The 26,307-nt window shown below is 37.9% G+C and overlaps 1 pseudogene; it reads right to left on the minus strand.

The window, feature by feature from the left end:
- Positions 1-23,474: 23,474 nt before the first annotated feature.
- On the minus strand, positions 23,475-25,323 carry LOC116083369 (annotated as a pseudogene).
- Between the last annotated feature and the right edge of the window lie 984 nt (positions 25,324-26,307).

Here is a 26,307-nt window from a genome sequence, read left to right on the forward strand (position 1 = left end):
GATTGCATGACTAGATATTTTAGAAACAAGGCTTAATTTAGTGGGATTAGGCTACTGAACTGCCCTACATTTTCAGTTCTGTCTACTTTAGGCACTGCCCTTTCTTTGCCATTTGTTCTGACTAACAGAAACAAACAAACAAACAAAAAAAGAGTGATGCCTATGACCTTTGTTTATGACCTGCATAGTTTAACTATGTAGTTTATGCTGGTGATAACTTTCTGACTACCTTTCTCTGCTCTGTGAGTATGAAGGCAAGGAAGTGGGTATTAAACTGACCACAGTGAAATTTCTATACACAAAGTCACATGTGAGTTTCCCCTGACAGTCATTGAGTGAGTACTACTACATATGATCTACAAAAAGAACTTGTGCCCTATAGTGCAGCCCTACTAGAGAAAGGACACAGAAGTTCATAACTGATATCTGACAGACTTAGCTTTTATTCTATTTCATTTGCTGTTAAACGCTTTTCTTTTCAAGATAATAAACTTTATTTATGATTATAATGGTTATTCTGACCAATGAGTCCTTTCAATGGTCTCTAAGACCGACAGTGAAATTAGGAATGCTTGAAAGTTGGACTTAATATAAACACAATGCAAAAAACATATTGTTTTTTTTTTTTTTTACAAATTATCTCTGTAGAGAAATACATGTTTCATCATGTCAAACCATAGTAATACAGGAAATGAACAGTTTATTACCATAAATGTAATTTCAAAAGGATTAATTGCTGGGTCTATAAAATTTTGCTTTAGAATGTTAGCAAAGAAATATCATTGTATGGAAATAAATAAGGCACCAACTAAAGCAAAGCATTGCTATAAACTCATATTAGTAATAATGACTTTTAGGAGAGCCTTATAATAGTCTTCCTCTAAATAGTGACAGCGAAACAAATTCACTAGAAAATATTGTCATGAAAAAGTGTTTTATCAGTTGTGATGTAGATTGCATGTTTAATTTCATTGATAACCACTTACAAAATTTAAATCTGGCTAGCCTTTCTGAGTATCTTATTTTAGAAAAATGCATTTTAAATCTCTCTCTCTCAGTTTCTTTTGCTCTCAATCTATCTCTACACACAGAAAGAGATCATAGCATGTTTTATGTAACACTGTTTCTTTTTCTTTTTTCTGTACATATTTCACTTTTCTACATATACATTTAATCACATAAATATCCAATCATCCACTTACACAGTATGTTTTGTAGTCTCTGTTAGTAGTTTGGTATTAAGAAAAAAAGACTAGGAAATACAATGACAAGAAATTTTTCATAAAGAACTATTCTGATAGGATGCCAAATTATCATGTTAGTACACACTGAGAACATTGGTAAGTTTAGAAGTGTTGTGGGCTTTAAAGACTTAGTACAAATGAAGTATATAAATGACATAGCAGTGAATTCAGGAACAAAACCCCGTGAGACTGAGAGTCACTTCCAAAAATGGGAACTGGTAATTTGTGCAATAACTCACCCCTTAGAATAAAGTGAAAAGAAAATAAAATTGTTATGCAGCTAAAAGATCAATGGATATCATGGCAATGAATATTGAAAAACCTGAAAATGACAGTAGACTTGGATGTTCTCATTCAGTTAATGAGAACTATTTTGTGTAAAATCCCTGCCATGCCAATGAGGGAAGTTTTGATTGGTTTCAGAGCTTGTAGGGTAAGCCACAATACATTCAATTATTCTTTATGTGATTTCATCTATGCAAATCACGTAGTCAGAACTGTTCCCTTTTTGGCTTACTGTCATGACCTTGCCTCTACAAATATGACCAGGATCTTCCCTATAAAAGAAAAAGAAGATTTTCTTATAAATCTTGAGTATAGATTATCTGCTGACATTTCAAGGAAGATATTGGGTTAAGAGCCATTAGGTAGGAAGTTACTTAGAATCTACAAGAACTTTGAATGTGTACTGATCAAAATTTAAACAATTTTGGAATATTTAGACCATTTTTGTTAGCATTCTGTATAAACTCCACCCCCACAGATACCTGGCAGCATCTAGGTATGCTCCTCCCCATGGTTACCTGGCAATGGCCAGGTAGGCCTGGCCCTACAAAAGGGGCTGCTTGCCCCCTCCTCTCTCACTTCTGCTTCTCCATCTTGCCTCTTAGTCCCTTGCTCCTCTCTCTCCACATCATCATAGCTGGCCCCTACTTCTCTCCTCTCTCCTCTCTCCCTTTCTCTGGCTCTGCTATCCTCTTAACTCCCCTTCCCATGCCCTAAATAAACTCTATTCTATATCTATTCTATATCATACCAGTGTGAGTCTGGTCCCTCAGGGGGAAGGGATGCCTCAGCATGGGCCCACAGTGGCACCCCCTTACCCCACATCTCGCCAGAACATGTTCTTAAAGCTCTTTCTCTTTTTATGATCACAACATTGGTGCCTTGTGACTTGGATCTTGAGACTCTGCAGGTTTTGCATCCCACGTCAGCTACCACAATAGATCCACGCTCCCTAGCCCAAGATCCAGTAAGCCCTCATCCTTGTCCATCTCCATGATCCCCGGGAAGAGTTCTTGAACTCAAGAGTTACAACTGTGATGTCCTTGAGGATGGGAGACATTCAGTTTTCACTGACTCTCGTTTTAAAACTTTTCCCTTTGGGTGAGATTCCCCTCTCCTTAGAGACAATTTCTTTCATGTGGCTGAGAATTCCAGGCTGGATGCTCTCTGGCTCATTTGCAACCTGCTGCAGACTAGTTCAACAGGTTCACCTGCCTGCTGGAGACCATACTTGCTGCCCTTCTTGTCCCTTGCCAATGTAGAGAGCTTTTGGTACTGCTTATAGAAATTTGGCAAGTACTTGTCACTGGGCTAAAGAAAGTAGGCTCAGAGAAGAATATTCATATTTGGGCTAATGCAAGGATCAAGGTGGACACAGCCAAGGAATGTGTGACTTCCCTTTTGTCTTGGTAGTCCTGGTAAGCTCCCAAACCCAGTGACTTGGGGACTTTGTTTATTGTGTTGTTTGATTACTACCTGGCATGATCTCTGTTCATTGCCTTGTTTAATCACTTTGTCTTTGATCTAAGAACTGTCTCTATTCTCTGCTAGTACCTAGAATGGTAGAAAAGCTGGCTGGGAAAATTAAAGCCAGTCAGCCCCAGCACTGGCTAGAGTCATGTTATAATGTTTGTCTAATTGTCCTTTTCTTTTCACTTGCTGCCTTTCCCCCTCTGCTCCTTAGCTCTGCTCCTGGTTCTCAGCCTGAAGAGTGGGTCCCTTCCCCTTACTTCTCGCCAGAGGCCCTCTGCCAGAGGCCCTGCCTATTAGATTTGACATAGTCATATGGGCCCACTCAGCTCCACATTTCCTGCTACCAGACTGTGGAAGCTCACAAACACACACCTGCATATTGATTGATAAGGAGTTTCTCCAGTCAGCTAGAATGCCCTTGATTTCTCAGATAGAGCCTGGGCAGTTCTTTTCTGGGGGGTAAGGGGTTGGCATTTCACAGCCAAGGTCCTTATGATCAGTCTTCCAGCTGACATACGACTTAGGACTTCTGCCATTGGTTGCCCCTCCCTTGAAAGTAGCTTTCATGCCCCATTTCTTATTCCGGACTCTTGCAGCTGAACCAAACCCTCTGTACCAGGGTGAGTTGCTTTCCACAGCAGGCCCAGGGCCTGCTGGGTAGCCACTATGGGGTCCTTGTGATGACTTGGGCCACTAGCCTGGCTGATATTTTTTGGTTCTTGGGCTGTTCTCAGGATGCTGGTACAAATAGTCCAATTACTCGCCAGTGGGCGTCAGAATGTATTCGACCATACATCCAACCTCTAAAGTTTCTCCCATGACGTCTCAGAAGATGTGGACACAGCTACAGGATGCCACCTGGATTGTGATATGATAATCACTGAAATATGCAGTGGGCAGATTGGATACTCTTGAGTCAAATGACTTGGCTAAAATAAAGGTAAACCATTTCTCATGTCACAGGTATCCATTCCACAGAGAAAAAGCCCTGCGTCTTCCGCTCTTGGAAGCCAGATTGACAGCCCAAGTTGTCATTGAGACCACAGAGAACTGTTGGCTAGTGAACTCTGTCATTTTTTAAATAATATATAACTGGTATACAACTGCTAGATTTTTGTTTATTCTCAGAGTTCTGACTACATTGACAGCTAACAGAAAGCTGTCACAGATATAATCTATTATATCCTTACCTAAACTGTTTCCATTAATTAAATGCTTCATATTTCCTCTTCTTGCTATGCCACTGTTCTAATATTATCTGAGTTCCTATAAATTTGCCTAACTCTAATAAAACATTGCATTATATCATCCAACTTTTTAATCTTGTTCCTTCTGCTCCACAAAGGACTCATCTTAAAGACTGCTCATGTTGCTAATTCATGTTATCTCTTTTATGAACTTATAAGTTACAGAAAATCCACTCAGATCTACCTCTTGTGGACCAAATAGACTCCACCCAGATAAGTACATCTGCCCAAAGTTGCCACTTATTCCCTATTCTAAAGGGTGAGATTTCTCTGGGTTTCAAATGCACATCTTAAGAAAAAAATTTTCTTTCTTTTGAAATACTTAATCTTATTCTCTACCTATAATAATGTGTTTCAACATCTTGTCACGTCCAGGTACTTTCTACACCCAGGGCAGCTCCAGAGAAGCCACCTTCAAATGCTCCATCTCCTGTCACAGACACAGACTCTTCTTGCTGGACCTGTTCCTTCTGACCTATCCTCACATGGCTCCACAGGCCCTGGACAGCAAAGAAATAGCCAACTCTCCTAAGATTGGACAAACGCCCCCCATACCCATTCCTCTTGGTTCCCCAGAGACATGTCGCCCCAATGTCAGCATGAAGCAGCCAGATGGCTTCACCATCACCTCTTTCTAATTTTTTCTTTCTTAACTAAACCAAAACTGGAGAATGTTAGCATTCTGTATAAACTCCACCCCCACAGATACCTGGCAGCAGGCAGGTATGCTCCTCCCCATGGTTACCTTGGGCCTAGCTCTATAAAAGGGGCTGCTTGCCCCCTCCTCTCTCTCTTACTCCTACGTCTCTCCCTTGTCTCTTTCTCCCTTGCTTCCTCTCTCTCCCCATTCCCTTCCTTCCTCTCTCCATGTGGTCATGGGCATTCCTACTTCTCTAATCTCTCCTTCTCTCTGCCTTTCTCTGCCTCTGCTATCCTCTTAACTCCCCTCGCCATGCCCTAAATAAACTCTATTCTATACTCTACTATGTGTCTGGTCCCACAGGAGGAAGGGATGCCTCAACATAGGCTCCCCGAGGCAACCCTTGCATACTAATTTCTATTTTTGTTCAATTAACCACAGCAAAGAGATAGAATCATTTTAAATATCCAGTTATAGATAATGAAGTATATATTACATTTAGAAAGTTGTCTTTTATTCAGCTATAAAAATAAAATTATGAAATCAGCAAGAATATATATGAAGCTAAACAATGTATTAAGGTAGAAAAGCAAATACTGCATATTCTCTCTCATATGAATTTATTTTATGACTGTATATATCTATTTTATTCATGTACATATATCAATATAAAATATATATGTCATATTTATTTAACATTTACTTTTTATTTTTTAAATAAATTAATTTTTACACTCCATATTTCATACCCAACATCCACCCTCTGACTGCTCCATATCCCAACCTCCTCCCAACACCCCTGTCTCCATGTAGATGCCCCCCACTCCCCATCCCACATGACCTCTAAACTCCCTGAGTCCTCAGTCTCTTGAGGGTTAGGTGCATCATCTCTAAATGAACAGAGACAAGGCAGTCCTCTGCTGTATATGTGTTGGGGGCCTCATATCAGCTGGTGTATGCTGTCTGTTTGGTGGTCTAGTGTTTGAGCGATCTCGGAAGTCCAGATTAATTGAAATTGCTTGTCCTTCTACGGGATTGTCCTTCTCCTTAGCTTCTTTCAGCTGTCTTTAATTTAACAACAGGGGTCAGCAGCTTCTGTCCATTGGTTAGGTACAAATATCTGCAACTGACTCTTTCAGCTGCTTGTTAGGTCTTTCGGGGAGCAGTCATGATAGTCCCCTTTTTGTGAATGCCCCATAGCCTCAGTAATAGTGTCAGGCCTTGGGACCTCCCCTTGAGTTAGATTCTACTTTGGGCCTGTCACTGGACATTCTTTTCCTCAGGTTCCTCTCCATTTCCATCCCTGTAATTCTTTCAGGCAGGAACAATAATGGGTCAGAGATGTGACTGTAGAATGACAACCTCATTCTTCATTGGATGCCCTGTCTTCCTGCTGGGGATTTTCACCGAAGAAGGTCTCTCCCTTTGATTTCTGAGAGTTTCTCACCTCCCAGATCTTTGGTGCATTCTGGAGTATTCCCCCCAACCTATTTCCTGAGATTTCCTGTTTCCATTCTTTCTGCTGGCCCTCGGGGCTTCAGTTCTTTTCCCTCATCCAATACCAGATCAGGTTCCCCTCTCCACCCCCAACTCTCCCTACCTTCCATTTTCCCTCCCAAGTCCCTCCTTCCCTCTCCACTTGTGATAGCTTTCCTCTCTCTCCCAAGTGGGACTAAGGTATCCTCACTTGGGTGCATCTGCTTGTTGACCTTTTTGAGTTATGCGGATTTTTATCTTGTGTATTCTGCTTTTTTGTTGTTGTTGTTGTTGTTACTATCCACTTATTAGTGAGTATATACCATGCATGTTTTTTTTGGATCTGAGTTACCACACGCAGGATGATATTTTCTAGTCCCATCCATTTGCCTGAAAAATTCAGAATGGTCTCATTCTTAATAGATGAGTAGTATTCCATTGTGTAAATGAACCACATTTTTCTGTATCCATTCTTCTGTCTTGAGACATCTAGGTTGTTTCCAGTTTCCATTACCAATAAGGCTGCTATGAACATAGTAGAACACTTGCTCCTGTGGCATGGTAGGGCATCTTTTGGATATATTCCCAAAAGTGGTATAGCTGGGTAGATCTATTTCCAATTTTCTGATGAACCTCCAGATTGGCTTCCAGAATGGTTGTACGAGATTGCAATCCCACTAGCAATGGAGGAGTGTTCCTCTTTCTCCAAATCCTTTGCAATGTGTGCTGCCACCTGAGTTTTTGAACTTAGCCATTATGATTGGTGTAAGGTGGAATCTCATGGTCATTTTGATTTGCATTTCTTGATCACTAAGGACTTTGAAAATTTTTTAGGTGCTTCTTAGTCATTTGAGATTATTCAGTCAGTTTAGTTCTATACCCCATGTATTAGTCAGGGTTTCTATTCCTGCACAACATCATGACCAAGAAGCAAGCTGGGGAGGAAAGGGTTTATTTGGCTTACTTCTACATGGCTGTTTATCACCAAAGGAAGTCAGGACTGGAGCTCAAGCAGGTCAGGAAGCAGGAGCTGATGCAGAGGCCATGGAGGGATGTTCTTTACTGGCTTGCATTCCCTGGCTTGCTCAGCCTGCTCTCTTATAGAACCCAAGACCTCCAGCCCAGGGATGGCTCCACCCACAAGGGGCCCTACCCCCTTGATCACTAATTGAGAAAAGGCCCCAAAGTTGGACCTCATGGAGGCACTTCCCCAACTGAAGCTCCCTTCTGTGATAACTCCAACCTGTGTCAAGTTGACACACAAAACTAGCCAGTACACCCCATTTTTTGATTGGGTTGTTTGGTTTTTTGGTGAATAATTTCTTGAGTTCTTTATATATTTGGGATATTAGCCCTCTATTGAATGTGAGGTTAGTGAAGATATTTTTCCAATTTGTAGGTTGCAGATTGTCTTATTGACTATGTGCTTTGCTATGTGCTTTGACTATGTGTGTGTTTTTACAGAGGCTTTGCAGTTTTATGAGGTCTCATTTATCAATTCTTAATCTTAGAGTATGAGCCATTGGAGTTCTGTTTAGGAAAATTTCCCCTGTGCCAATGAGTTTAAGGTTCTTTCCCACTTTCTCTTCTATTAGATTCAGTGTATCTGGCTTTATATTGAGGTCCTTGACTCACTTAGACTTGAACTTTGTACAAGATGACAAATATTGGTCTATTTTCATTCATCTACAAACAGACAGTTAGACCAGCACCATTTATTGAAGATGCTTTCTTTTTTCCATTTTATATTGTTGGCGTCTTTGTTAAAGATCAAGTGACTGTAAGTGTGTGGCTTTATTTCTGGGTGTTCAGTTCTATTCCATTGATCAACATGTCTGTCTCTGTATCAATACCATGCAGTTTTTAATCACTATTGCTCTGTAGTGAAACTTGATGTCAGGGATGGTAATTCCCCTAGCTGTTATTTTATTGTTAAGAATTGGTTTTGCTAGTCTGGTTTTTTGTTTGTCTGTTTGTTTGCCCTTCTGTGTCTTTGAAGAATTTTGTTGGGATTTTGATAGGGATTGCATTGAATCTATATGTTGCCTTTGGTAGGATGGCCATTTTTACTATGTTAATTCTGCCAATCCATGAACATGGGAGATCTCTCCATTTTCTGAAATCTTTGATTTCTTTCTTGAGAGACTTGAAGTTATTGTCATACAGGTCTTTTACTTATTTGGTAGAGTTACCTCCAAGATATTTTATATTATTTGTGACTATTATGAAGGGAATTGTTTCTCTAATTTCTTTCTCAGCTTCTTTATCCTTTGTATAAAGGAAGGTTACTGATTTATTTCATTTAATGTTATATCCGGCCACTTTGCTCAAGCTGTTTATCAGCTGAAGAAGTTCTCTGGTAGAATTTTGGGGGTCGCTCATGTATACTATCATATCATCTGCAAATAGTGATACCTTTATTTCTTCTTTACCAGTTTGTATCCCTTTGATTGCTTTTTGTTGTCTTATTATTCTAGCTAGCACTTCAAGTATTATATTGAACAGATATGGGGAGAGTGAGTATCCTTGTCTTGTCCTTGATTTCAGTGGGATTGCTTTAAGTATGTCTCCATTTAATTTGATATTGGCTGTTGGTTTGCAGTAAATTGCTTTTATTATTTTTTATGGTCCTTGAATTCCTGTTCTTTCCAGTACTTTTAACATAAAGGGGTGTTGTTTTTTATCAAATGCATTTTCTGCATCTAAGGAGATGATCGTGTGATTTTTTTTCTTTGAATTTGCTTATATAGTGGATTATATTAATGGATTTTCATATATTAAACTAACCTTGCATCCCTGAGATGAAGCCTACTTGATTGTGGTGAATGATGGTTTTAATGTGTTTTTGGATTCAGTTTGCAAGAATTTTATTGAATATTTTTGCATTGATATTCATAATCAAGATTGGTCTCAACTTTTCTTTCTTGGTTGGGTCCTTGAGTGGTTTAAGTATCAGAGTAATTGTGGCTTCATAAAATGAGTTAGGTAATGTTCCTTCTGTTTCTATTTTATGGAATAGTTTGAGGAAAATTGGTATCAAGTCTTCTTTGAAGGTCTGGTAGAATTCTGCACTAAATAAATCTGGCCCTTTTATTGGGGGGGATTTTTAATGACTTCATCTATTTCCTTATGTGATATGGGCCTGCTTAGATAGTTTACCTGATCTTGATTTAACTTTGGTATGTGGCATCTGTCTAGAAAATGATTGATTTCATCTAGATTTTCCTGTTTTGTTGTGTATAGACATTTATAGTAGGATCTGATGATTTTTTTAATTTCTTCCACTTCTGTTATTATGTCTCCCTTTTCATTTCTGATTTTATTAATTTGGATAATGCCTCTTTGTCCATTAGTTAGTTTGGCTAGGGGTTTATCTATCGTTTTGATTCTCTCAAAGAACCAGCTTTTGGTTTTGCTGATTCTTTGTATTGTTTTATTTATTTTGGCCTGAGTTTGACTATTTTCTGCCTTCTATTCCTCTTGGATGAGTTTGCTTTTTTTTTTGTTGTTGTTGTTGTTGATGTTGTTGTTCTAGAGCTCTTAGGTATGCTGTTATGTTGTTAGTGTTAAGATATCTCCAGTTTCTTTACCAGGGCTCTTAGTGCTATGAACTTTCCTCTTAGCACTGCTTTCATTATAACCCATAAGTTTGGGTATGATGTGTCAACATTTCCATTAAATTCCAGGAAGTCTTTAATTTCTTTCTTTATTTCTTCCCTGAATAAGTTGTCATTGAGTAGGGAACTGTTCAGTTTCCACATGTATGTGGGCTTTCTGTAGTTTTTGCTATTATTGAAGACCAGCCTTAAACCATCGTGATATGATAGGATGCATGGTATTATTTCAATCTTATTGTATCTGTTGAGGGCTGTTTTATGACAAATCATAAGGTCGATTTTGGAGATGGTACCATGAGGTGCTGAGAAGAAGGTGTATGTTCTGTAGATATCTGTTAAATCCATTTGGCTCATACTCTCTCTTAGTTTCACCATGTCTCTGTTTAGTCTCTGTTTCAATGACCTGTCCATTGGTGAGAGTGGGGTGTTGAAATCTCCCACTATTATTGTGTGGGGTTCAATGTATTTTGAGCTTTCATAAAGCTTCTTTTATTAATTTGGATGTTCTTGCATTTGGGGCATGTGTGTTTAGAGCTGAGACTTTCTCTTGGTAGATTTTCCTCTTAATTTATATAGTCTCCTTCCTCATGCTTGATAAATTTTGGTTGAACATCTATTTTATTGGATATTAGGATAGCAACTCCTGCTTGTTTCTGGGACCATTTGCTTAGAAGACCTTTTTCCATCCTTTTATTCTGAGATAGTGTCTGTCTTTGTTACTTAATTGTGTTTCTTGTATGCCGGCAAAATGTTGAATTTTATGTATCCAGTCTCCTAGCTTATGACTTTTACAGGTGAGTTGAGTCCATTAATATAGAGAGATATTAAAGAGAGGTGACTGTTGGTTCCCTATATGTTTGTTTTTGTAGGTGGCTTTATATGCTGTGGCTCCCTGCTTTTGACTTTGTTGTGAGATGTTTAATATCTTGTCCTTTCTTTGGTGTAGGTATCTTCCTTGTGTTGGAGTTTTCCTTCCAGGTTCCTCTGTAGGGCTGGGTTGGTAGATATATACTGTTTGAATTTGGTTTTATCCTGGAATATTTTGGTTTCTCCATCTATGTTTATTGAGAGCTTTCCCATGTATAATAGCCTGGGCTGGCATTTGTGTCATCTTAGAGTTTGTATGACCTCTGACCAGGCTCTTCTGGTTTTCATAATCTCTGTTGAGAAGTCTGGTGTAACTCTGATAGGTCTATCTGGGTATGTTACTTGGCCTTTGTCCTTGTAGCTTTTAATATCCTTTCTTTGCTCTGTGCATTTAGTGTTTTGGTAATTATGTGATAAGAAGATTTTCTTTTCTAGTCCCATTTATTTGGTGTTCTACAGGCTTCTTGTACCTTTATGGACAAATCTTTCTTTAGGTTGGGGAAGTTTTCTTCTTTGATTTTGTAGAAGGCATTTTCAGCTTGTTTGATTATTCTTAGATTTGGTCTTTTCATTGTGTCCTGAATTTCCTGGATGCTTTGTGTTAGGAGTTTTTTTTTATGTTTTGAATTTTCTTTAACAGTTCTACCATATCTTCTACACCTGGAATTCTGTCTTCTATCTCTTAGTAATCTGTAATTTCTGACCTCTTTCCTAGGTTTTCCATTTCCAGCTTTGCCTCCATTTGTGTTTTCTTTATTGTTTCTACTTCCACTTTTAGGTCTTAGATTGCTTTATTCAATTCCTTCACCTGTTTGTACCTGTGTTTTCCTGTATTTCTTTCAGTGAGTTATTAATATCCTTCTTAATGGACTCTATTATCTTCATGAGATAGGATTTTGGGAGAGATTCATGATTTTCAGTTGTGTTCGTGTATTCAGGGCTTGCTGTTGTGGGAGAACTCGGTTCTGATGATGCCCATGGTTTTGGGGTACTATTACTTATGGTGTTGTACTAAACTTTCACCATCTGGATATCTGTGTTGTTTATTGATCTAGATGACTGTATGGAATCTGCCTCTTTTGTCCCTGGGTTGCTTTAGGTCTCCCAGTTGGCCTGCTGCCTTGGCTGTATCCCACCACTTGTGGGGCATTCAATGGAAGCTCTTCACAGGATCAGAGAAGCTGCTGATCTGTTGCCCCGGCTGCACAAGATCTCCTGGGAGGTCTTCAGACAACTTCTCTGAGTGTATCAGGTTCTCTACTTCTCTGATAGCAATGGGTCCTCAACTGCTCTGAGTGTAGTGGGTCCTGTAGGATGTATCAGAATATGGATTCTTTACTGGAGCTGACTAACTAGGGGTCTGCCCCAGCAACAAGATCCAGGCAGAAGGGGTTTCTTACCAACTGCTCTGAGTGCAGCTGGTCTTCTAGAGTGGATCGGGATATGGAGTCTTCATGGAAGCAGACCAACTAGGCGTCTGCCCCAGCAGTAAGGCATATCTATGTTTTATGTGTGTGTAAGTGTGGGTAGAGGTAAGGATAATAGAAGTGAATATATGACAGAAAAATTAGGTTTTAAGTAAGGGTAATAGGGAAGGTAATATAACATATATGAAAAACAGAGAAGGCAATATATGTGCTATGAAAGTAGACAGGAAGGTGCTTGGTAGAAGGACTTAAGTAGTGAGCAGAACAAAGATATATGGGGGAATAATTGGGAGTAATATATTAACCAAATATGAGTGTTCTAATTTCATCTCTCTGATAAAACATGCTGACCAAAAACAACTAATCAGAGGAAGGAATTTATTTATATTTACATGTGATAATCTATAATTGAAGTATGTCAAGACAGGAACACCAGAAGGAACTTAAAGCAGAAACCATAGAAGAAAGAAAACCATGTTGCTTCTTCTCTTCCCCATATTCATTAATGTTTAGCTAGTTTTCATGCATAGCCCAAAGAAGGTTAACATAGTATGGTGCTATGCATAGTGTGCTGGACCCTCAGTCATTAATTAAAAATGTCAATCTCTTAAAAATATCTATAGAACAATCTTATCTCTATAATGCATCAATTAAGATTCTAATTAGTACAATAAGTATATATAGAAATATCAGAAGAAAATCTGTTACTTTTATGCTATGAAAAAAATAAAATATAGTTTTAAAAGTTGTTAATTGAATATAAAAGTATTTTAAGGTATTTATAATATTAAAGCAGTCAAGATCTGTTTGTTAAGACAAAAGCAATCATATATGGATACAAACTATGAACGTTCAAGTGAATATGACTGTGGAGATTTACAAAACAATAACTAAAAGTAAAAAAAAACCCAAAGTTTTAGAAGAGTAGCGTCATCTTAATATTTAAAGTAAAATGGAATCACCCCACTACAAGTGTTTTAATATTCCAGACCTAATTCCAGCTGTGCTGGACATTCAAAATATGCATTGCTGTCTGTTTGTACATTATACCATCTGTACTGTAGAAAAAAAAAATATATATATACTGAGGTTACCTCTCTTGACATATTCAATTAAGCATATCACAAGGACTAGAAGATTAACTCTCAAACAAGAAACATATAACACTAATTTATTTATTTATTTATTTATTTATTTTTGTTTTTCTTTTTTGTTTTTTGAGACAGGGTTTCTCTGTGTAGCACTGGCTGTCCTGGAACTCACTCTGTAGACCAGGCTGCCCTCAAACTCAGAAATCTGCCTCCCTCTGCCTCCCAAGTGCTGGAGTTAAAAGCCAATGCCACCACTACCTGGCTTAAAATTTGTTTTGATTGCATCCTCCAAATCTTACTTTCATGTCACTTAAATGATTTTATTTTATCCCAATAAAGCCTTTAATATGGGTATTACTGATTCTTTTCAGTTCCTGGTTGTTGCAGCATTTTCTCTGTCCAATCACATTAGGGCAGTGACAAGCCTGTGATTGGACAGGAATCGAGATGTGGAGCTAGAAGTGGAGGAGGGAAAAGGGAGGGAGCAGGAAGGTAGCAGAAAGGAGAATCATCATGGAGGCAGAGAAAGATGACTATTCAAACCCCGTGTCATTGTAACAATCAAGCTAAGGTTTTTACAAGGTTAGGATAATTGGGTTAAAACATTGTCTTTATCATTGGGCTCTGAAATTATTGTATTGGCATCTTGTAAATTGTGATCTTATTATTATATAAACCTGATAAGTAAGCCTTAGGAGTCATGATTTCTGGGTATTAGGTGCTAGATGAATGATTGTGGGGATGTGTAAAGCTTTGCATGTGAGCCAGATGTTGTTGCTAGCTGGGAGAAAATAGCAAGAGCCCACCAGGACATATAGTATTGTGGTCAGATGGTACCAGCACTAGAGCATGGTTCAACAGGAAAGAGAGTTTGTGGGGTGGATTAGTTTTTAATATTTCCCATAACATCTTGTAATATACATGTGTCTGGGTTTTGAATTCTTGTTCAATAGAGCCCATTACAGGGAGCCAATCTCTGTATTTCACATTAGAATTTTCTGCAAGTGCCTTTGATTACAATATTCTTCTCACTATATTATATAATTATTATTTAATCATTAATTCAATACTATAACAAACACCTTCTCAAACCTCACAGGGCTATTTTTTTACATAATTAGTGCTTAGAAGGATTAATTTCTCCACTATTAGCATTCAGGGTTGCTTATGAAAACCATTACAAGGACTTTGACATTAGATAACAGTAAAGAAAATTAGAGTGGCTTAATGTCTGCAGAAAATAAATGTTCAGGGTCTAAGATTAAATCTACTATAATACAAAGAAGTAGTTATTTTTGGAGAAAACAGGTTAGAAAATCTTTAGTACATCATTGTTTGGTTTCCAAAGTTCAAACCTTAAACTTAAAAGTCTTTTGTTTTAAAACAGATTAGTAATGAATTCAAATATGTTCAAAGGTTTACTCAGCAAACTGGGCTACATTTCAGTGTATCACACCATATCTAATAATATAATTTGAATAATTGTAAGCATGAGTGTGGCTTGTTTTACATATGGGAACCTGACATTGTTTTATCACCTTGAAAATATTGGTTCAATAGAAGAGCTCTTTGTTAGAGGATTTTCTCTCCTGTCAATCAGAGAAGACTAATCAAAGGCATACATGAGACAGTCTGAGTCCTATTCACAAGAACAAGGCTAATGCTGACTAGACAGCCTTGGAAGCAAGGCCTGTGTCCTCTTAGGAATAGCCTAACCCCTCCCACTGACTGCTTCTGTCAGCCTAGAAGCAACCGGACCCCTTGGAGCTCCCAGATAGTGGGAGCTACCCATCATACACTCACTGGTCTCAGACCCTAAACCCATATATAGCAGAGGACTGCCTGGTCTGTCCTTCTGTGGGAGAAGATGCTCAGAGTCCTCCAGAGACTTGAGGCCCCAGGGAGGGGGAAGTCTGGTGGTGGGGAAGATTCCTCTAGGGGACTGGGGACGTGAGGAATGGGCTGAGGAATTGTGGGAGGGAGTGCTGGGAGGGGGTCAATGACTGGATTGTAAATAAATAAATACATACATACATACATACATACATACATACATATATAAACTTTTAAAAAAGAAAGAAATTGAAAGGATTTCCCAAAACTGTCTTCAAGCGCTTCCTCCTATCAAAAGCAGTGCTCAAAATCTGACAGTCTGCAACTAAAGCATGCTTACCCTTGAAATTTTGCTTACACACAATTCTGAATTTGGAAAATACTGAGTTAATGGGCTTAATTTTGACCATGAATGGCTCTAGGTGGTAATTTTTCTACTTGGAAAAAGGCATGCATGGACCAATTTGCCCAAGTACTGCTAATTCCTTACTGCCTGACACTAGAATCTAGTTGCAAATCCTTTTTTGCAAACATAGTTCATTAACAATTTTTAATTGTTTGAGAGCTATACACATCTTAATCAAGAATACTGTTTCATACTTTGAACTAAAACAACACCTTTCACAAGTAAAAGTGAGATATGTATTAATAGAAATACTGTTCATAGAATCAGTTGCAATGCTGTCCATTACCATCATTATTAAATTAAGTACAAGTCAGTTCTAGAAAGCAGTAACTCACATCATTTTTTTTTACATTCATTATTTCTTAGCTCCTTTATTATTGGATATTTACCTTATTTACATTGCAAATGTTTTCCCCTTTCCAGGTCTATACTTCGGAAATCCCCAATTCCATCCTTTCCCTTCCTCTATGAGGGTGCTTCCCCAACAATCCACTCACTCCCATCTTCCTGCCCTGACATTCCCCTATACTGGGAGCCTTCACAGGACCAAGGGCCTCTTCTCCCATTGATGACCTACAAGGCCATCTTCTCCTACATGTGCTTCCAAATCCATGGTTCCCTCCATCTATAATCTTTGGTTGTTGGTCCAATCCATGGTAGCTCCCTCCATCGGACTGAAAATCCCTTCTCTGGCTTCTCTATTGGGGCCCCACACTCAGTGCAATGGTTGGCTGCAAGCATCCTCCTCTGTATTTGTCAGACTGTGGCAGAGCCTCTCAAGAGACAGCCATATCAGGCTCATGTCAGCAAGCACTTCCCAGCATCCATAATAGAATCAGGGTTTGGCAACTGTATATGGGATGGCTAACTGTATATGGGAGTGCATACTGTGTGTGTTCTTTTGTGACTGAGTTATTTCACTCAGGACAATATTTTCAAGTTCTATCTATATGCCTGCAAATTTCATGAATTCATTGTTTTTAATAGTTGAGTAATACTCCATTGTGCAAATGTACCACATTTTCTGTATCCATTCCTCTTTTGAGGGACATCTGGGTTGTTTCCAGATTCTGGCTATAATAAATAATTCTGCTATGAACATAATAGAGCATGTGTTTTTATTACATGTTGGAGCATCTTATGGGTAGCCCAGGAGTAGTATAGCTGGATCCTCAGGTAGTACTGTGTCCAATTTTCTGAGGAACCACCAGACTGATTTCCAGAGTGAATACTACCAGCAATGGAGGAGTGCTTCTCATTTTCCACATCCTCACCAGCATCTTCTGTTACCTGAGTTTCTGATCTTATCCATTCTGACTGGTGTAAGGTGGAATCTCAGAATTTTTTTTTTTTAGACTTTTCTTTATTTACATTTAAAATGATATTCCCTTTCCTGGTTTCCCCTCTGGGGTGAAAAAAAACCCTGTTCCCTTCCCCCTCCCCCTGCTCACCAGGCCACCCTCTCCTGCTTCCTGGCCCTGCCATTCCCCTACACTGGGGCATAGAACCTTCATAGGACCAAGGGCCTCTCCTCCCATTGATGACAGACTAGGCCATCCTTTGATACATTGCAGCTGGAGCCATGAGTCCCACCATGTGTACTCTTTGGTTGGTGGTTTAGTCCCAAGGATCTCTCAGGGTACTAGTTCGTTCATATTGTTGTTCCTCCAAAGGGGCTGTAAACCCCTTCAGCTCCTTGGATCCTTTCTATAGCTCATTCATTGGGGACCTTGTGCTCAGTCCAATGGATGCCTGTGAGCCTCTACTTCTGCATTAGTTGGCCACTGGTAGAGCCTCTCAGGTAACAGCTATGTTAGGCTCCTTTCAGCCAACACTTGTTGGCATCCACAATAGTGCCTGGGTTTGGTGATTGAATATGTGAAGGATTCCCAGGTGGTGCAGTATATGGATTGTCTTTTCTTCAGTCTCTGTTCCATACTTTTTCTCTGCAACTCCTTCCATGGGTATTTTGTTTCCCTTCTAGGAAAGACTGAAGTATCCACACTTTGATCTTCCTTCTTCTTGTGTTTCTTACGGATTGTGTCATCTTGTGGATTGTATCTTGGGTATTCTGAGCTTCTGGGCTATTATCCACTTATCAGTGAGTGCATACCATGTGCATTCTTTTGTGATTGGGTTACCTCACTCAGGATGATATTTTCCAGATCCATCCATTTCTCTAGAGGAGTAGATACAAAAAAATGTGGTACAATTACACAATGGAGTACTACTCAGTGGTTAAAAACAATGAATTTATGAAATTCTTAGGGAAATGGATGGATGAGGGTTGTTTTATATTTATTTTTATTTATTTATTATTTATTTATTTATTTATTTATTTATTTATTTATTTATTTATTTTGAGACAGGGTTTTTCCGTATAGCCCTGGTTGTCCTGGACCTCACTCTGTAGACCAAGTTGGCCTCGAATTCAGAAATCTGCCTGTCTTTGCCTCCCAAGTGCTGGGATTAAAGGCATGTGCCACCATCACCCAGCATCAGGGTTGTTTTGGTTTGCATTTCCCTGATGACTAAGGATGTTGAATACTGAACATTTCTTTAGGTGCTTCTCAGCCATTCAAGTTTCCTCAGTTGAGAATTCTCTGTTTAGCTCTGTTCCCTAGATTTTAATAGGGTTATTTTGTTCTCTGGAGTCTGACTTCTTGAGTTCTTTGTATATATTGGATATCAGCCCCTCTATCAGATGTGGGATTGGTAAAGATCTTTTCTCATTCTGTTGGTTGCTGTTTTGTCCTATTGAAAATGTCATTTGCCTTACAGAAACTTTGCAACTTTATGTATGTTTTTATGTACATGTAAGCATATATTCCTAAGTACATAAGTATATCTTTAATCCACCTAGATTTAAATCAATTATGAGAGCAATAGATTCATATTCACATAAATGATGCCATTAAATAAATCTGCAATATAATGATCATACTTATGTTGTCTATGAACTCTGAATTATTGACTAGTACAAGAAGTGGTTTGTATCATATTGGTGTTCTAATATAACTAGAAAATGATAGTTTGGTAGTTAGTCCTTCACGTTAACATCAAAGCAGAAAAACCAAGTATTTTTACTGACTGTTTTGTACTTGCTGGATGCAAACTTCACAAAGAAAATTTGAGCTTAGGCCTTTTCCTAGTGTGTGTTGGATGAGTATCTTCTAATGATGACTTTCACTGCATTTTCTGTGTAAGTTTGTCTCACAATAAATAAATAAATAAATAAATAAATAAATAGGTGAAATTAAAAGACATTGATGCAGTTTTTATCTTTATTTGATTTGTATTTTCATCTTTTTTTAAGTTGGTAGAAGAAAATTAACACAAATCTTAGCTTCTTCAATGGATTGGCAGACTCACTTTAGAAAGCAGAAATTTCAGATATTTAGAGTAAAATCATAAATAGCAAATTTAATAGAAAAATAGACACGATCTCAAGTATACAAATAGCCCAAATGTCATGCCAGAACATCAAAAATATCTCCACTAAAGGTTTGCCAGCATTAATGGCCCTCTGTGCAAGATAATTATATGAAATGCCAAAAGAGCAAGCCAGTGGGATAAGTGATATTTAACAAAATTAGAAGAATAAGCTTCCAACATTTTGAAATACACCCCTGAGTTGAAAAGCAAACTAATCACACACATGCCTAGTATATTTGATTTTTTTAAGCCTGGAGAAGAAAACGATTCTCTATTGGTCTCCAGCTTTTCTGTAATACTCTGCACAAAGGCACTTTTGTTGTGTGTTTCCTTCACAAGGATGCTAATACTACATATAGTCTTAGATAAGGAAGAGAGTGCATACACTTCCATGCTTGATTGTATCTCAATAAAATGACTAATGCTAACAAAACTCAGGGCTGCTCAGATGTAATATGTATCTATTATGTGAACAGCATCTACCTGGACTCCTGAATTTCTACTACAGAATCTAAAGAACAAGAAAACTGATGAAAGTGTCAAGCACAGGATGTTTGTTGTTCCGTGACAATAAAGTTTTTTCCTTATAGAACCACATGTCACATGTCTACAATAATAAATAAATAAATTGCCGTCTTCAATACAATGGTGTCACACAAAATTAGTATTGTTCAATAGAGTAAAAATCTCAGATTCTTCTTCAAGTTCTTGGGTGCTGAGGTCCTCAAAATTCCATTTTTAATATAAAAAATACATTGAATTTTCTGGTCTTTGAAACTTCTAGATTTTGAATAGAAGTTGATTATAACAGTGACCAAAATATAACTATAGTGTTATTACCCATTGACTTGATCTTTGTTTTCTATTAATAAATTGTATCCTGACCTAGTTACCTACTTTCCTGATTTAGCCCCTTAAATGAAATTTACAATTATTAATCCCATTACAACCCCCACATTAGAACTCTGAATAATTTTTCTTCTGATCACTTTATATGTTATGAAATTACTTATTTTAATTAATAAGCTTAGCAAAAGTAAAAATTATTAAGTGTATATCTATATAATATAAGAAATTTTGGACACAATAGAGTGATTCATTGAAAGGAAGATATCTTTCTTCAATATTACATTCTGTATAATTTTTACATTTCAGTATATGAAATTATACATATAAATCATTCTTGTGGTCTATGCTTGTTAAATACTTCTGGTTAGGTATTTAGAATACCTCTAAAATTTTGAGTCCATCATAGAAAATCTTCCTGTAGTAACAACTGAAATTGCAGCTTTCACATCCATAATCTATGATATTTTTACTAGTGTTCTTATCTTTCAATTAATATCCCAAATTTCATTTCTACCACATTTTACATAATTCTATCAATATAACATTAGAAGACAACATCTACGTGGGAAATTTTTTTGAAAATGAAAACCATGTGAGGCTGAAAATTCTGCAGCTCTCTTTATCATTTCTGTACATTTCATTCATTATTTATTTAATATGTCACTTGTTTGGCTCATTCTTCTATAAAACTGTGTTAATTGTGACAGGGTTCCTGGCTCAGTTAGTTATTTATCAGTGAAGGGCAGTCTAAAGACTTGCTGTTGGTAGCTATTATATTTATCTTTGTTGGTTCAGTTCCAAAGAAAGTAGATTGTGGGGCATAAGAACCCAAAGGTTATTCGTGTTTCTCACCAAAACTAATTAGGAGAAGTGTTACCAATTTTCCTTCATTACATGAAAAGTTAGTTTATAATACATTATATTAGGCAGAAAACCCAGATCATCTATTCAAAAATCACAGATATGAAGATGCAAATCATTTGCTCTTTGCCTCAAAGTTATCATAAAGGAGATTGGGTATTAAAAGGAAAGATCTTAAAACTAACAGCAGAAAATTCCAGATTACTTAAAGATCAACTTTTCTTTGCATTGAATTCAAAGAACCAGGCCCTATTTTATTGGATAAAATCCCATTTTCTAAACAAGTATTTATTTATTTTATATGTATAAGTTTAAGTCTATCATAATAAATGTCCATAATACCTTAGCTTATACAGATCTATACACAATTTTTATATTTTAGCTAAACTTATTTACCAAAGTGCATTATTTTGGTGTACATAAAGAAGTCCAAAGCAAAACAAGCAACAGGCAAGTCTGGTTTTATTTATGCCACCTTCATTCATTAATTTCTTACATATTTAGTGTTTTTCTGAAACATGGCTTTGGACTGGAAGGCTGGTCATGCTTTATGTCATATTTGAATGAACCATTATGATCAAGAAGTTTTCATGGGTCACAGCTAGTTAGAAGGTTGTCAGGGGTTCCATAAAGCTTATGATTGATCTTTGAATTCAGAGAACACTGAGAATAACGTATGGAAGTGAAAGAGAAAGGTTTTTCTGAATCCTTTCATGGTTGTATTATATTATATTGGTACTATATTCATGCTATAAACATGGACTGAATCCCAAACCACCTACTGAAGTTCCTAAGCTCTTATGTCCTAGCAGAAAGAATCACACCAGGAACATGTGGTTAGAAATACGAAAAAATATTTTTGAAAATAGGAGTAGAGGAGTAAGCCACTGAGTAAGGAGATTATATATGTACTCCAAAACTGTGAGTCCACAAAACTCATGAGTCTTCATACATAATTTACATTACACAGCCTTCTACATTTGAATATCATGAACTGTTCTTGAGAATTCCAAGTTTATTTTACGTAGTCTAGCTGGGAAAAATTTTCTTATCTTTTACTTCAAATTGGTGTATTTAATTATTATTCTTATTGTGGCTTTCTTCAAGATTTCACTTTATTGCCATACCTACTCCTTGAGAGTTTTATATCCAAAAATGTGATTCTGAGAGAGGTAGACAGGTAAAAATTGATGTAACTACTTCCATGATGATGAGAGGTGTAATTCATGCATGAGGGGTCACAAGATTCTCTACTGTATCAGTTAGAGAAGGAACATTACCTTTTTCCCTGTAGGAGTAAGCTCAAAATCCACATATCACAGGAAATTTAACTTGAAAATGTAAAATATGGAAACTGCAGTCGAGGATTTGACAGAGTGAGGTCAACCATGAAATCAAAGGTATCATCCTTGATTCCTGTGAAACAGAACCTGCCATGGTGGGGACATCCTCTTGCAGATAAGGGAGCAGGTATGGTATGAGGAGCAGCCAGAGAACAGACTGGGAGGGAGATAAGGACTGGACTGTAAAACAAATGTAATAATAATAATAATAATAATAATAATAATAATAAACATTTCATAAATTCAATTATAAACAAACTTGCTAATAAATAAAAGTATTATATACCAAAATTAAAATTAACCATAGCTTAAATTTGTAAGAGTAAACTGCTATTACAGTATTAGAGGTAGTCACAATAGAAGCTATTATGTACTTATCTATCACCAAAACCAAAAATATCCAGAAAAACATTAAAACTGCAAAAACTATCAGCTTTTAAAATTTATGTGCGTTACATGTGTTCAGTCATTCCTTATTCTGATATATTTAGTCTCTGTTGTTATTATTCTCTTTTCTTCATGAATATTTTCTTACCTATACACATATTTTGTTTAGATTAAACATGTGAGATAAAGCAAGTCTTTTTTGTCTTTGTATTATTGCTTAATATCATAAATTTTAAAAATAGCAGTCAAAACAGAAATTGACTTCTGGCAAAGATAGTTTGCTTCCATATTTAGTCATACTTTCTTTATTACCCAGGTTATATTGAGGCAAAATGTGTTTTTAGTAAAATATGAGGCTGCTTTTTTTTTTTTTTTTTTTTTTTTTTTTTTTGGATTCTTACAGTCCATTTATTTTGGTTCTGAAGCTGCACTGTAGCATAGTCTAAGGGACATTAAATGAAATGACAAGTACCTGGACCTCATCCATTCTCAAAGACTTCAAAGAAACTAAACAGATTAAAAAAGAACCTCTTTCCTGACTCTCAAAGAATCCTTCTTGGCTATGTTTACAGATAGCCTCGGAGAGAGCAGAAAGGCTAGTTTGTGTTTCAAGTTCCTCTCAAGTTCTCTGCATTTTCTCCTCCATGTTCTAATACTGTGTCCCCAGAACCTCTGAAACTTTTCTCTTTGCCACAATGGATAATGATATTCAAACAAGACTCTTTCAATAGTTCTCATTACAAAGAATAATGCTCATTACAAAGCTGAGCATCTTTTGTGTGGGGGGGGGTGTATGTGTGTGCAGCGAACTCTATTGATAATATTCAAGAGAGAAGGGAGGGCTTCCTAGTCTCCTCTTATGGGGGTCTGGAATGAAAATTGTGAGGGAGAGGTTTAGTGTTGGTGGTCAAGTTGGGACAGGGACTCCTCAGCAACTGAGGGCTTCTTTCTCGCCCTCAGTGTCCTTGCTGAGGTGGGTGGTCCAGGATTTTTTTACTCCTTGGAGGCCATGTAGGCCATGAGTTCCACCATTCTGTTGCTGTATCCATATTCATTGTCATACCAGGAAATGAGATTTACAAAGTTGTCATTGAGAGCAATGCCAGCCCCAGCATCAATGGTGGAAGAGTGGGAGTTGCTGTTGAAGTGGCAGAAGACAACCTGGTCCTCAGTGTAGCCCACGATGCCCTTCAGTGGGCCCTCAGATGACCACTTCACCACCTTCTTGATGTCATCATACTTGGCAGGTATCTCCAGGCAGCATGTCAGACCCACAACAGATACATTGGGGGTAGGAACACGGAAGGCCATGCCAGTGATCTTCCCATTCAGCTCTGAGATGACCTTGCCAACAGCCTTGGCAGCACTAGTGGATGCAGGGATGATGTTCTAGGCAGCCCCATGGCCATCATGCCACAGCTTTCCAGAGGAGCCATCCAAAGTCTTCTGAGTAGCAGTGATGGCATGGACAGTGGTCATGAACCCTTCCACAATGCCAAAGTTGTCATAGATGACTTTGGCCCTGGGGCCTAAGCAGTTGGTGGTACAGGATGCGTTGATGGCAATCTTGAGTGAGTTGTCATATTTCTCATGGTTCACACCCTTCACAAACATGGGGGCATTGGCAGAAGGGACAGAGATGATGATCCTTTTGGCCCCACTCTTCAAGTGGGCCCCGGCTTTCTCCATGGTGGTGAAGACGCCAGTAGACTCCACAACATCCTCAGCACCAGCATTACCCCATTTGATGGGGTTAGCAGGATCTCGCTCCTGGAAGATAGTGAGGGTCTTCCCATTGATAACAAGCTTCCCATTCTCAGCCTTGACTGTGCCCTTGAATTTGCCATGGGTGGAGTCATACTGGAATATGTAGATCGTGTAGTTGAGGTCAATGAAGGGGTCGTTGATAGCAGCAATCTCCACTTTGTGAAGTGCAGAGCAGAAGGCAGCCCTGGTAACCAGGCATCCAATATGAACAAATCTGTTCACACAGACCTTCACCACTTTGTATATGGGACGAGGCTGGCACTGCACAAGAAGATGTGGCTGTCTCTGGAACAGGGATGAGGAGAGAGACGCTAAGCACCTTTATATGTCTCAATGTGTGGGCCCCTTAATACTCATATCACAGTTTATTCCTTCTCTACAAATTTTCAGTAAAACTCTTGCCACATGAGGTAAAATACCCTTGTTTTCTTATCTGATAGTTTTGTTTTATTTTATTTTAAAGTTTATTTTACTTTTTTTATTTTAAAGTTCCACTCAGGTTAAAAATAACCAAAGGCAAGGATTCCTGTCCTCTACCTTTGAATCTAATACTCAAAGGAAAGTGATTCCACCCTTAAAATCAACTCTAGACTCTTGGGAAGAGTCAAGAACAGTTAGGACTCCACTAAGCAATAGTATGCGAGGTATGCTGGAATAAAACTATGGAGTGACCTAGAAGTCAGAAAACATTAGGACACTGGAAGTAAATATTTCATGAAAAATTCAGGTGAGGATTGTACTACATCTGAGTCTGACACTCATTATTATTTTATTTTATTTATTTTTCCTTTTATGTATATTTTAATCTACAAGTTCCTTACATAGTTTTCTCCTTCTCTGCCCTTTCATACACTTCTATATATGCCCATCAATCCCTTTGAAATTCATGGCATCTTTCTATTCAATTATGTGTGTGTGTGTGTGTGTATGTGTGTGTGCGTGTTGATCATGTGCTTTTGAACAACTAATTAAGGTACTTATCTCTGAGGAGGACTATTTCTCCTGATCTTGGTCTTAAGTCTTGCTTGTAGTTCTTTATCTATAGGTTCAAACCCATGAGACACCCCACCTCCATGCTAGCATATCTATTGGGTCTGAACTTGTTCAAGTCTTGTTTAGGCCAACATAATTTTTTGAAAGATTGAGAGTTTAAGAATGCTGGCAACATTAGAAAATTTGGGTGATGGTAGTGCTCTGAGATCCCAGAACTATTGGAAACCTATAGCAACCACTTATGCATTGCCATATTGGCTAGGCAGATAGCTGTGAGAGACAGGCCCATTTAGCATCAGAGTATATGTCCTCAGCAGAGATTTATATGACTCTCAGCCCGAGTACTGAGTCCTGTGGATCCAAGTGAATTTCTGGCATTTAACCATCACAAAATACTATCATTCTTAGACATGCTGCTGGCCAATGTGCCTCTTTTACTCTGGTATATATTCAGCTGAATTCTCATTGGTCAGGAGAGATGGTAAAGGCATAATCTTAAACCTCAGCACCTTAAGCCGTGAAAGGAAGAGTAGATAGAACAGAGGAGGAAAAGTTCCCCAGTTAGCACATGCCACAGGAGTATTTGTCTAGTATGAATGAAAATGCTTAGAAATCTATCAGGTGAGGCAGATATACTAATGGACCAGTTCTGAGAATGTCCTAACTGGAGACCATAGATGGCAGAAGGGTTCTGGTTCTTGTGGATCAAAAATTCCACAGCTCTGCCCAGAGACTACTTGACTATGTTAACTGAAACTGAAGAGGCATCTACATATCACTCTTGGACAACTAGATCAACAAAATCATGCCCCATCCCTTAAGTCACCCCAGTTTCTACAGTAAGTGCTTAACAACAACACCACCAACAAAAGAAAAAAAATAAAGACAAAACAAAACAAATACAAAAGGAAACATGATTAATATATTGATTGTACCATTTTTCCAGAATCCTTCTTGCTCTATCTTCTGTGTTCCCCTCTCAAGTCACCGTTTGTAAATTTAAAGCAAACTTTTCTCTAAAACTCATCCTTTAGGGTGAGAATTTTCTTTTATTTTCAAATTCTTA

Source organism: Mastomys coucha, unplaced genomic scaffold, assembly GCF_008632895.1.
Source record: "Mastomys coucha isolate ucsf_1 unplaced genomic scaffold, UCSF_Mcou_1 pScaffold12, whole genome shotgun sequence".
NCBI lineage: Eukaryota > Metazoa > Chordata > Mammalia > Rodentia > Muridae > Mastomys > Mastomys coucha.